Below are 14,204 nucleotides of genomic sequence, written 5' to 3' on the forward strand. Positions count from 1 at the left end.
GGTTTTGCATTGATGGTAAGTAATTTTTCGTAGTAGGTACACCATTAAGTAAAAATCATAATGAAAATAAATGTATTTCAAGTCATATAATTTACATACATCTGTACGTAATCGCGTGTGTACGTAATCATCACAAATTACAATAAAAATATAACCAAAAAATTATTTTAATTGAAAGAAAATTTAAATTTCAGTATCTTAAGAATACTTGAATACAAATTTCTTTAGTTCCGTCTGACTCAGAGTATCAAGTACGAAAATATTGCCAAAGCCAATAATCCCATATTTGCCATTTCATACATGCGCATGTCGTACCAAAACGTCAAATGTTAAAGCTTGAGGGGAAACGTTTGGTATTCTTCATTTGTCCTTGGTTCTTAGAACAATTATTATTGCATTCGAAACTCTGTTCTATTTTTAAAGCAACTGAGTTGGTTGTCGTTTGAAAGGGATTAGTCGATAAAGTCGTTTACAGTTGAGTGAGCAGAGGTTTCATTAATCAGAGAGCAGTCGCGACAGTGCTGCAATACTCAGTCGCGTACAATTTTTTTCCTCTTGCGCCCTTATGCTGGACTCGATTTCCTGGGATTCTAAGGAACTGGGTGGTCTTAATCAATAATTTTGATAACTCTATTGAGCGCGGATTAGAAGACATTATTGTTTTTTATTACAGTATCTAAGATTTTATAAAGTGAGAATGATATCCATTGCAATTAAAAAAATAAATAATAAGTACCTACCCTAAGACTAAAAATGATCAAATCTGACGATAATGTGATTAAATCCTAATTTCATTTACTAACGATTAAATAGCTACTAAGGTAAGCATAGGTTAACGTTCGTAGGCTATCATAGAAAAAATATTTTTTTAATAGAATTTGATTTGATTATAATTGCCTTCGAGAGCGATACAACGATTATAGCGGTCATAAAAACAATCCATACCATTTTTATAGTACGATTTGTCTTTAGCCTTAAAATATGCTACAATTTCGGCGATTACCTCTTTATCAGCGCAAAATTTCTGTCCAGCGAGCATTCTTTTGAGGTCTGAGAACAATAATTATAACTAGTTTTATATCTAAAGTTATTAAAAAAAAATAATACGTGTTTTCTAAATTTAAATATGTAGTTGTATAAATGTGATCTATATATATTTAATCGACCTATACATTCGCTACGTCGCTTAAAAATGTGTTTGAAAATGCATTCGTAAAGATCAGCCATTTTGTCATTTATAAGTAGGTTTAGGACCCTAAAAAAGTACTGTTTCAACATCGATAACTCCCTCAACGAAATTTACATTTTAATGCATAATTTAGGCAACATGTCGGCGTAGGGAGAGCCGGCCTATCCCCTTTATCTGCACCCCTCAGTCACTCTTTGCACTCCATCCTGCGAATAATCCCTCTGGGAACAAACATTGTGCCCTTCTTTTACTTTTGTTAACGCTTACTGAACGAAAACTATAATACCTCGCATACTTGTAAAGGGATAACACATATTACACTTATATAATCTAGATTTATGTATATATAAGTGTATTTTTGACAACAAGCTATATATCTCAATATAGGTATGCATAGTATGTACTTTTTTTTATTATTTAAAAGACAATTCACACCAATTGACCGAGTCCCATGCTAAGCTGGTGAAGCTTGTGTTATGGGTACTAGGCAACGGATACACACATATTATAGATAGATAGACATATAAATACATATTTAAACACCCAAAACCTAAGCACAACACCAAATGCTCATCACATCGATGTTCGTCTCAGCCGGGGATCGAACCCGGGACCCATGGATTCGCAGTCAGGGGTACTAACTACTAGACCAATGAGTCGTCAATGTTTAATAACGCGGTAAGATTTATAATTACGTCCTGTACATTCTTACTTTTATTTTACATATTTTGGCGTAATTTTATGCTGTTATCAACGAAATTAAGTATGACAAGACATTCAATAGCTATTTTATTTGTTGCAGATACTATTTACAGTTGAACCTACTAAAGAGTAGAGTAGTACTAAAGTATTTTGTGTCCTTAGTGAACTGAAAATATAAATATGTAGTCTACATATATATTTTGCTAAGTTCTTAAGCAACTTCACATGCTTAGCGTTTTATGTATTTAGAATATTTCTTATTTTTGATTCGAACAATGATATGCGATAATGTCTAGACAATATCACATGCATTCGTTCGTGTATTGTTTATTTATAATAAAAATTATAATCAAACATTACACAAAAATTATATTTGTATCTTAGAAGAAAACCAAAGAGAACTGCAACCAACCTTTTTGATAAACACGTAGCAATCGCGTCTTCATAACACAATTTTTCGCCCAATCAATCTTGCACTGACTGTTACATTACACTTAAATCAACTCCAATTTCACGCATCTATATCAGCTAACTTTCTAACTGCCTGTGTGATAACCTGATCGATCGACCAGAAAATTGTTCCGAAATCGTAAATATTTTGACGCGATCGTATTACGAAGTAACGATTGTTCGAAATTTGAAAGATCGATCCCTGAGGACTTACGAAAACCTTATACGATATTAAATACGTTCATAAAGTTGTTTGGCGAATAATGCTGTGGCCACAAAACCAATTGTCATCGTTGCGATGGTGATTAAGCAAAATCCAAAATTGTACGAAATAATGAATTTTATAGGTATTTTTCATGAGATATTGTGGTATGATAACGGTCATGGAGTGTTGTTCCTGTACACTACGATTCATTTGTTTTAATTTGTCTATGGGTTGATATATGTATAGAGAATTATCACTAAATAAATTCAAAGCCCTCGTTAAACGAAAATTAATCAACAAAGCTTTTTATAAATTTGAGGACTACTTAAATGATCCTAATCCTTGGGATTGAATTGCTCCAGTTCAAACAATTTGTAATGACAATACTTGGCGATTAAAAAGAGTGGCGGAAAGTTTCTTGCCAGTTCTTCTTACCCGCTCTACGCCCTTGACTTGCGAACTGGTTAATTTAACTTGACGATTCAAAAGTGTACTTGGTTACCCACTTGAATAAAGATATTTTGAGTTTGAGTATGTATTTTGTTTGTTTTAAAAAATCCAGCCTCAAACAATATTATAATATTCCTAAACAACAAAACAAAAAAAGTCTACACAACGTTACAATAACTTTTTTAACGAACAACCAAGAAGCAAGGTTTTATGTCAAAAATACTCAATATTTTATGTCAAAGATACTCGTACGATTTAGGATAAAACGTTCTATTTTCAAAAACTACTTTACTAAATAAACTTACGTATGTAAATGCTAAGGAGTAATTCTTAGAAAAACTAGAATGCTTGACTAAAAGCGAGTACAATTATTCCACACATTTCAACAGAGGCAGGAACTGCATCAGAGAATCGCAAAAACCGCTCTGCAGCACGTCACGGAATGAGTAATGATGTGGTGAAAGCGTGGATTTCGAAAAATACTTCGTCGCATCCGCAACGATTGAGAATCACTGAAATAATTGACATTACATAAATTTCATAGTAGAAATTCGTTTATCAAAAAAGAGTGTTTTTTTGTTGAGTAATACAAAATAAAATACTTCTACCACAGATTGTGTGTTCTCAGACGACCTAAATGGACTGTTCGATGTGATTAGTCATATTTCATTGTATGTGAAACAAATGAATCTTGGTCATGTTACAGTAACAGGGCCTATGGTTAATCACAAACCCTAAGGATCTAGATAATTATCATGTTATAAAATGTCTACCCAAATGGCCTGCCCTGCGATTCTGTAACTCACTTTTCGAACTCACTCAGCGGTTTTCGCATCGGCGGTCGCTCTGAAATCAGTCGTGAAGCAGTCATTTTCTGATTTGGCATTTTAATAAACAATTAACAACAAGCTTCCACCTTTTCAGAATGCCAAATCATAAAATTACTACTAACTAACTGACTTAATTAAAAAGCCTCTTGGTGAACTTTCATTTTATTTATATCACACAATTTTAAAAATATTTCTAGCTTTATCTTTACGATACAGAAATGACATGAATACCTATATAATTGAGACACAAATTTACGTAATTAATTATTAATATACCTGTAAACATTTATAACTGATACAAAAATACTAAATTCTACAATAAATGAGAAGCGTAGCTTTTTGAAACCAGACCCAAAATAAAAATACTAAAGCTTGGCCTCAAAGAAAATGTTATCAGCTGTACAACTTCAGCACGAAGCGAGACGAACAAAGAGCCATACCTAAACCGATCCTTTGCTGAGAAAAATAGTAGAAAATCCATTAATAACTGTCGCCACGGCTCCTTGTTAAATGCATACAATACTTGAAGCTTTTTTAAAAGACTCACAATAGCAACTTGGCTAAATTAAAAGTTTTTCGATATCTCCGTACGAGACACTGCAAGGAAATAGAGAACGAGTAATTATTGCCACGGTGGTAGTGATAGCAAAATAAAATATAATTAAAAAAGAATATACCTTATTACAGGTTTCTTACAAATTAGGTAATTTAATTTTTTTTACAAAATGCAGCAAATTCTCAAATACCTATGCAGCTAAATACTTTTAATTAATAAAGGATAAGAAACTTTCAAGCTTTATTATGGAATTAGTTCCTACCTGGCATTTAGCCCTTTAATTAAAGAAAATCAGTTGCTTTTTATCACAGCGGAAAAAATTACAGCATGATAGACGTTATATAAAAAGCGATTTATATGATATAATTCTAGATTTAGTCAGAAACATTCATTTGATATTTGAAAATCATTTATAAATAAATTTTTTGTTAAGAAATACAAAAATTAACATGAATACAGTGTTTCCTTGCTGACGCTACCAAAAGTGTCAACCGGCTTGGATTTGTAAAGACGCGTAAAGTTGAAAAAATCAAAATTAATGATATCAGTGGCAAACAGTAAGGCATATGCAGGCACGAATTTTATACTTAAACAGCTTTCTATAATTAGACGTTTCCGGTAACATAAATACACTTTTATGCATGCGTAAATTCGAAATGTATTACCAAACAAACTTGTTTAGGTTATTTCCTACCATCGGCAAATGTATCATAATAGGTATACCTATCTGACTTTCCATATTCGAAAATCGAAGTTAATATTTCATCATTTCATTTCGAAGACATGCATTAGGTATATAGGTATCTATGTAGATAAATTCGTTAGAGTCAAAGTTACATATTTGTTATTCCTTTTCATTTAAGTATAAAATATTTGTATCCAACTCTAATTCGCAAACAATAGACGATTCATTAACAACATTACAATTATATACAGTATTCAAGGATTAATTTTCAGCCTTAAGATAGCAAGTTCGAATTTCAAATTGATTGACTTATCTTAGAATCGATTGGAAGTTTACGCGGGGGCGATCATTCCCAATCGTCGGCTGATACCATCTTCTGACGCAGCCTGACGCGATGCCCGTCAATGTTTTGACGAGGATACAAAATTAGTTTACGTTATACGCTTCACTGCCCCTTTATATTCTGAAGTAATATAATCAACTTATATGTGTAGAATACCAAATAAATTTAATGTGATTTTTGTATGAAGTAGCTTAAGACAAAGCGAATATAAGCAACAAAAGATGATACTGGCAAAGAGAAAGAACAGGTGGAGAAATACATGATACCGAGAAAGCACGACCTGAATTATAGATCTAGTAATAAAAGCAAATCGAACAAACCAAAAGTATTTATTAACATTTTTATCGTACTTATTTTTTGACGTTGTAAGCTCTATGACATATAATGACAATGACAGTAGACAGTAACGCCATTGCTCCGAAATATAAAATAAAAATAAATAAATCAGTGGCGCTACAACCTCTTAAGGTCTGGGCCTCAGATTTCTGAATCTGTTTCATGATCATTTTTCAATAAAATCGGCAAGTAGGTGATCAGCCTCCAGTGCCTGACACACGTCGTCGACTTTTTGGGTCTAAGACATGTCGGTTTTCTCACGATATTTTCCTTCGCCGTTCGAGCGAATCTTAAATGCGCACATAGAAAGAATGTCCATTTATGCACAGCCGGAGATCGAACCTACGACCTCAGGGATGTGAGTCGCACGCTGAAGCCACTAGGCCAACACTGCTCCGAAATATAAGTAACTCTAAAATTACAAACTACCTGTTTTATAATAAAAAGTTGATCTTTCCTAAGGTTTTAGTTTGAAAAAGTCAATATCTGCAAGTAGAATAAATAAGATTTAAAAAAGTTTGTCGCGTCGTAAGAAGTTTTTTACATTACAAATTAAATTTAGCCTTGTAAAATTAGTCTAGTAGAAGACTTCCCCGACCAAATTAGGTTAGTAATATAACTCAGTATCCCAATTATCTTAAGGTGAAAAAATTACAGAAATTAACCGTCACTTAGCTTACTAGGACAACTGACCAGCAGGACCTTTAATAGTAGACATTATAAAGTAATAAGTAATTGAAGTAGCAAGTAATTACAAAATTACTTTTCCATTAATAATTCATAACCACTCGACAACCATTTTATCGACTGTAGGTTACACTCAATAAACTGCGTTCTCAAGTAATAAACCTACATTATAATTTGAATTTGGAATTGCTAAAACAAAACACGGTATCGATTGCAGAATCGTAATTACTCAAATATAAAGTGGCTCGAAGTAATCAAGACGAGACCCCGTGACCCGTTTTAAAAGTTTTATATGAAGGCGATCGGGACTCGAACGAGGGGAGTGATAAATGAACAACATCAATCAGACGAATTTAAATGTTGCGAATTTTCACCCGTATCCAGAAGTTATCGGAAAGGGGCTGTTATGATAAAATGATAGTGAAGAAAGGGATTCTTGAGTGTACTTTTAATTGCTAAAGAGATCGCCGGCTGTCAACGTGTAATAGACATCAGCTGTATTATCTTTTTTATTGTACTTATTTGAGACTTCATATTTTGCAGGAAATTTGTTCTTACTTTACAAATTGAAATTGCTTCTAATATTAAGGTTTAATATACTTGTTAGGCGTCAAAACTTACTGTTGTATGTTTTCAGTGTGATTTTGTGTTTGCTTTTCTGTTATAGGTAATATTTACGTATAACAATCTCTGTCTCTGTTTTGTCGAATTAAACATGTGACGATCATAACTGAAATTATTTATATTTTTTAAATACCGCGGATACGTATAATATACAGTAATTACAATATTTTAAACCTACACATAGTAAATAAATATAATAAAAAATTTATGAATAAAAAATTAAAACCAATTAAATATATTTTGTGCCTGCAGCCTGTGGCAGTGTATCTTTAATGCTGACAGCATTGCCTCGCTGTATTGCGATACTTATTCGTTAAGCGAGGAAAGCACCAGCTCTGGGGTCACGGGTACTATCTACCAGGTGCCAACTTGAATCTTTAAATAGCGCCTGTGCAATTGAACCCCATGGCTCAAGGGACTCGAAAGGGAAAAAATCTAAGTTAGAGGAAAGACTCTTATATTTGAGCCGTATATTATTTTCCGCCGCGCCAGCTTTTGTGCTTCTCCAAGGGAGGTGAGACGGGGCTAACGTGTCCACACAAGTAGCATCCCATACCAAAGCCTGTCCCATCCTCCAAGGAATCAATGATATACAATTGTGCCGCTTGCCGTCGTCTCTAGCGATGCCTGTTGACTCCAAACAGAGAGGAAAGAGAGCGTATGATGTTGTTAAGCGCGGCGTGGCGAGAAAAACGACCTGCACTCTTTTGGCAATGGAGGCCCTGGTGTCTAAGGCTTGTTACATCAAAACCATAGGAACACTAATAGGGCGTACATATTGGTACTCCTAAGTCAAGGCTGTGATGGCAATGCGAAGTGATTCAGGGCCCAAGACTGCCAGTGTTTTGCCGAGTTTCAAGCTAATATTCGGCTTCCCTAGACCCCATTACATACCAACCTCATGTAGTAGGTAATTACTTATTATTTTTAAACTTAAGTAAGTAGGCCAATGAACTATGCTAATCAAGAGATATCTTTAATAACCAATGTTCTGAAATTTACAGTATCTGTTTTGTCATTATTGTTTTTTCTAATGAAAGTAGGTGACCAGCCTTCAGAACAGTCTAAGGTATGGCTTCCTCGCGATGTTTTCCTTCACCGTGCGAGCGACTATAAAACACGCATATAAAAGAAAAAGTTTATTGGTGCACAACGAGGATCGAACCTACGACCACAAAGTTTATAATCCCTTTATAAATATTTATTGAGCAATTTCCGATGATTTTGCCTAAGCAAAACTTCAGGCAAAACATTTACATTTTGATTAATTATTTCCTTAAGTCTAAAAAGCTTTAGCCTTAAACTCGGACAAAAATGTTGATAAAACAAAGCTAAATATCAAATCTCTATTAAAAGTATACATGTTTAAAACTTGCACCTTTAACATTTTAGACTCAACTTCAAAGATAATACGTTCAACCCAATCTTAACAACTGAGATGCATTAAGCTTATCTTGTTCGATGATTACAATCAGCTACTGTGGAGAATGGTGACACTTTGGGAATATGCCTTGTTATTGTTAGTATGGCGTAATCAATTATAAAAGTATTTAAGGTGTTTTGTTGATTATTTAACTATATTATAAATATTATATACTCTTTACGATCCTTTTTCTAGTCCTCAAGTAATCGAAAGTTTGAAATACCATGTAGAAACATTTCTGGGTTTTTTTTTTATAATTTTATAGAACCGGGGGAAATCGTGCAGGAGGTTCATCTGTTGTTAAACGACCGCCACCGCCCATGGACACTCTCAACGCTAGAGGGCTACGCTCTTTTCTTGGTACGCTCTTTTTTTGGTACGCTCATTTACGACCAATTCGTACAATGCCATGGCAACGCACGGCACGAACGACGTTACGTTCTACGACCCTAAGTCGAATTGGTTCGAAAATACTTTAGTTGGCAGCTCGTTCCGTATAGTGGTGGTGAGCGGCAAAAACTGCCTTAAAAAACGCGAAGTTGTGGAACAACGGACGTCGAGGTGATACGGGTGGAATTTAATTTTGCCTCAACGTCCGATGATGAAACTCAGCTGCAGGACCGAATCCGAACAACTCCTCTGAACATTCTCCATGATAAATGCGGTAGAACGTGCATACTGCATAGTGATCCCAAAGCTCTACGCAATGCCAAAGGATCAATCCGCTCCGAGTATAGGACACAGCCTTGTGGGAGCCCAGTGTTCAGGGGTTTAAGGTCAGAACATGCTCCGTCGATGACGACCTTGATTCTCCGATCGGCCAGAAAGCTGGAGATCCAGTCGCATAACTTCTCAGGAAGCCCGTTGGCTGGAAGCTTCGAGAAAAGTCACAAGCTGGACGACCACAACGAAAGTCGTACTGATAATCGCTAATCAGCTGGTGGCCCTCTCGATTCGTTAGAAGCTAGCCTTTAATAAAAGATACCATTATTTTGGAGAACAAGGAGGTTAGGTTAGGTTAGGATAGCTATTGGACGATATGCGGATGGTTATCGCAGTCTGCGCGCAGCCAGAGGTTAGATAGGTCCGTTTCTTCAAGCGTCCCGTGGCGATGAGAACAGATATCCTCTCGAACGTACACGCAAACTCCTGCCCGCGGCACAAATGAATGTTCCAATTTGTATTCCGGGTAGGAGAGGTGGGACTAATCAGTGGGGTAGGATATCTGACTTTCGATAAGGAAGAATAAGGCCGGCTTCGCAGTTTATAGATGAAAGTGAACCGCGTTAAGATTAGAATTGAGCACCCTAACATTGATAAAATCCACTGTGAACGTGGAAGGGATGGCCTTCGATAAATTCTTTAGTTTGCCCCGAAATCGAAACCAGTTACGGGATTTTAAGGTTGCAGCGTAGGTTTTTCCACCCCAGAATATGAAGAGCAGCCTGTGCAACTACCACCGAATGCTGAATGTTGATTTTTATATTATACTAGCAAACTCGGCGAACTCCGTTTCACCACCAGATGGCTTCGTTTTATGTAACATGGTTATTGTGCCTCACTCGACATAGATAGGTATAGTGTGTCGTGGACTTTTTTGTAGATATTTATAAGATCTACAATTACTTAGAACATTTTATGGTTCTATCTTTAATAGTTTAGGCAGGGTACGCAAAATAAGTAACTTTTTTGGTTGATTTTTTACACCTTGTGTCCGAAAAACCCTAATATCTTACGGAACCTATTTTTGTTCAAAATTAAATATAGCCTATATTACTCGTGGATAATTTAGCTTTCGAATGGTGAAAGAATTTTTAAAATCGGTCCAGTAGTTTATAAGCCTATTCATTACAATCAAACAAACAAACAAAGTTTTCCTCTTTATAATATTAGTATAGATGTAAGGATTTTATGTGCTTTAATGATATTTCATATCGATAGTAACTATTAAAAATGACTATGTCAAAAACTATTAATCAATATTCGATAAGAGTCGAAATGGGCGGTCCGTGATGTAAGGCAGGTGATTTATTTCAACGAGAACGTCCAGTTTAAGGAGCTCTGTTAAGAAATATTTTCCATAGTTTTACAAGGGCTCTTGGGGTCTTAGTAACTGGCGGATTATTGGCAATCGCCGATTATACAGTTAATAAAGGTAACAACGAACGAATTATTAGTAATTTATTTACACATACTTAGAAAGTTCTTGCGAATACAAAAAATAATAATTAGTTTAGCCAATGACGTAATTAAATTAAATTTATATTATCTATGGGCTAAATGTTTACTCAGTGCACACTAAGCAAATGTACTTCATACAATGTTTCGATACATTATTTACTTTGGCTAAACCTAAGTCTGAGTATGCTTCGGCCTTATACTCGGACAAATTGTTGATAAAAACCGGGATAAATCTCAAACCTCCATTATTATTTTTATATTAACATTTTAAAACACCCCTTTTTTATTTCATTTCAACATTTTTGGTATTATTTTTATATAATCAATGTTGCTTGTATTAAAGTTTTATTAATATAGCACACACTATTTGAGAACAATGTTTTTACTATTCTTCCTACTTTATCAAAAAATTTAATATTTTCTAGTGCCATCTGTTGTTGAGTAGAACAACCTTCCATCTGCTAAAAACAAAAGCAAAATATTATCAGAATTATTTAACGTATTTCATTGCCATCTGTGGTCAAGAAGCGGAATGTTATCGTTAATAGAAGATTTTAATGCGTGATCTGTGGAATGTAGTAAGTAGAATCTAAATATAAACTACAAAAATTTTCTATATACAGGGTTTTGGTCTATACTTTTTGGCTTTTTGAGTAAGTATTTTGTATCTATGTGGATATATGTTCTACAAATAACTTCGTATTAAGTTTGAAAATGACGAGATTCATATTTTATTTTACTTTTAAGAATCGATTTAAAAAAAATCCCTTGGTAGATATATTCTTAAATTCTTAATACTTATTATTATTATTCTATATACTATCGTAAGGATTAATATATATTTTAAATACATTTTTGCATAGCATTTTCATTCAAAGATTAAATTTGGTTCAAACTTGTACTTGAATAGTGATAGCACATAGTGAAAATAATTTTATTATGTTAAGAAATTAGTTCCTTAATAATTATTTGTATAAACATTTATGGAATCAAAATCTATTAATAATGCTATAGCATTATTAGCAGTATAACTACTTATTATTATTTTTTGATCATGCGCTTCATTTCAACTAGAGGTCTTAGGTTCGTTTTCTACGTGAAATAATAATTGATTAAGGCTTAGAAAGCTGATCACTTTGTTTACCAAAGCCCGGTTTTATATCTCACATTATTATTTAACACATCCAGTATTTCGTTCGTTTATATTTATTAAAAACAAATATATATTATAAAGGGTACCAGGGAAAATAAACGTATGTTTCTTTATTTATAAATTATTCTGACACATAAATAACGTAATAATTACACTTTATTTCTGTAAATTTAAATAAGTATAACATATTTTTTTCACAACAGATACAAATAAGTGTAATTCACTAATTAAAATGTATTATGTAGCAACACAACAACACTAACAAATACCGTTATAGATGAAGAAAGAAAAATTTCTCAAATTTTACAAGTATTAACTTTCATGCTGGCTATAAATGTTTTGACATTTTAGGTACAAATAAATCTGAGATAAAATTCGTTTTAATCTGTTTCAAGTCTCTGCAGTTTTATTTGTGATATTCTGTGTAACAATCATTTTACGTTCGTAATTCTGGCCTAAAGGTCTAGATACCAGGACATAAACTCCAAAAAAAAAAAACGTTCGTAATTCAAACTTATACATAATTTTGATAGATAAGATAAAAAAAATATTATTCGAAAATGGAACTGTTAGATACAAATATAATAACGCCATGACTACGAAACACACATAGTATGTTCAAGTATCGCAGCAGATAAATGGATGTAGGGCGTCATAAATTGAGATAGCAGCCTCCTAACGGCTTCCAGTGTCAATATATAGAGCAATAAACTTTAACGCCCATTCAACTATATTGAACACACATTGTATCGGCATACATACCTACATTGTATATAAGCTTAGATGACGACGATACACTGGTGTACTATAATATATTGGTACAATACAGGTGAGCAATTTTCTTTATGACATACATTGATATAGAATTTAAGTGGCACCATTAAAATTATAGTCTATATAGTATGTTTTATGTTGGTTTTAATACAATAATTCAAATAAATGTACGTAGTTATCATGCTTTTACTGGTTGAAACACAATACATGCCTTAGTTGGAAAAAAGATTAGAACTATTAATAAAAAGTTTGTTACATAGCTGTTATTATTACTTTAAAATTCTGCTCATATGAACATAGTCTGCATAAAAATAAAAATCCATGAATTTCCAACACAGTTTAAAATTTAAGTTTAAGCATTAAAGCGTAACAAAGAACCTCCCTGTGCCGCACTACAAAAAATCAGACATCAAATATTATAAATTTTTAAGGTGGATTAAAATATAGTCAATATCAACAGCCTTTTTGTGAATCCTCACGCGAAAACAATATTTTTAATAATTACAATTAAATATAAAGGAAAATATCTTCTCCTCGGCGCTGCAGTTTTTGAGTCCTAATTTGATGTGAAACAGCTTGATTGATGATTCTTGATATGTGTGAAGTTAGTAGCGAGGTCTTCCAGCCGTGAGATACCTGTAGAGACGAGCTTCTGATGTAAACAACGCTACAAAAGCCCGGATCTACAGGGTAGATCACGAATGTGCCATAAATTTTCTTCTCTTTTCACTTGCTGACTCTTCATTCTTGCAGTGGAGGAGTTGGAGCTAACAAAAACATATGTTTTATAGAATACAATACATGCCTTTGCATACTATCTATAGTACATATATATACCTAGATTTAATAATATCAAGTTGTATTAATTTATTAGTATCAGTGACGCTGCAAAGCTTATACTAGTAGAACCCAAGAGAGGATTTGTAGCTTTTCTAAATACAAGATTTAACTTTACCCGTAGACATATATGTTTTGTATTGCTTCCTATCATGCAAACAGGCGATTATTTTTCCTAAAACGTAGGGCGCTATTAATACATGAAGGGCTTCAGTATTTCTGTTTGACCCTGACCAGTGAAATGGGAAGAGAATAAATTTTTAGCATCCTTCACAATTCAATTGGTCCCCACGACGCTCGGATAAAAACTTATGTACTCTCGTGGGCCTCATAAAGTTCACGCGCTTGTTGCTATTGTATTATGATTTAACATACTGTGAAAGTACTAGAATTGCACATGAAGCGAATAGACTTATAAATCAATAAATCTGACTTTTTACGCCATACTTTACTGGGCTGTTATTTACCGTATAGTACGCAAATCGTACATTGTAGGTATGACAAGCCATCCAAGCTAACACTAGGTCACAATAGTAATCAGTTACTATTATTTCATCTACTATCGTCAACCTACATAAGTTTTAGACTATACAGGACAATAATTCACTCTGCGGTCAATGCGACCGTGATCAATGTCAGTAGGTAAAGACAATTTATATGCAGACAGTAGATATGCTACCTTATAAATGGTTCAAAGTAGTACATATGTCGATTGGGATAAAGTATCTGGAGCATGGGACAATAATTTTTAACAGCTGTATTTAAAAAAAAGGAAATTA

Source organism: Pieris napi, chromosome 5 (assembly GCF_905475465.1).
Source record: "Pieris napi chromosome 5, ilPieNapi1.2, whole genome shotgun sequence".
Lineage (NCBI taxonomy): Eukaryota > Metazoa > Arthropoda > Insecta > Lepidoptera > Pieridae > Pieris > Pieris napi.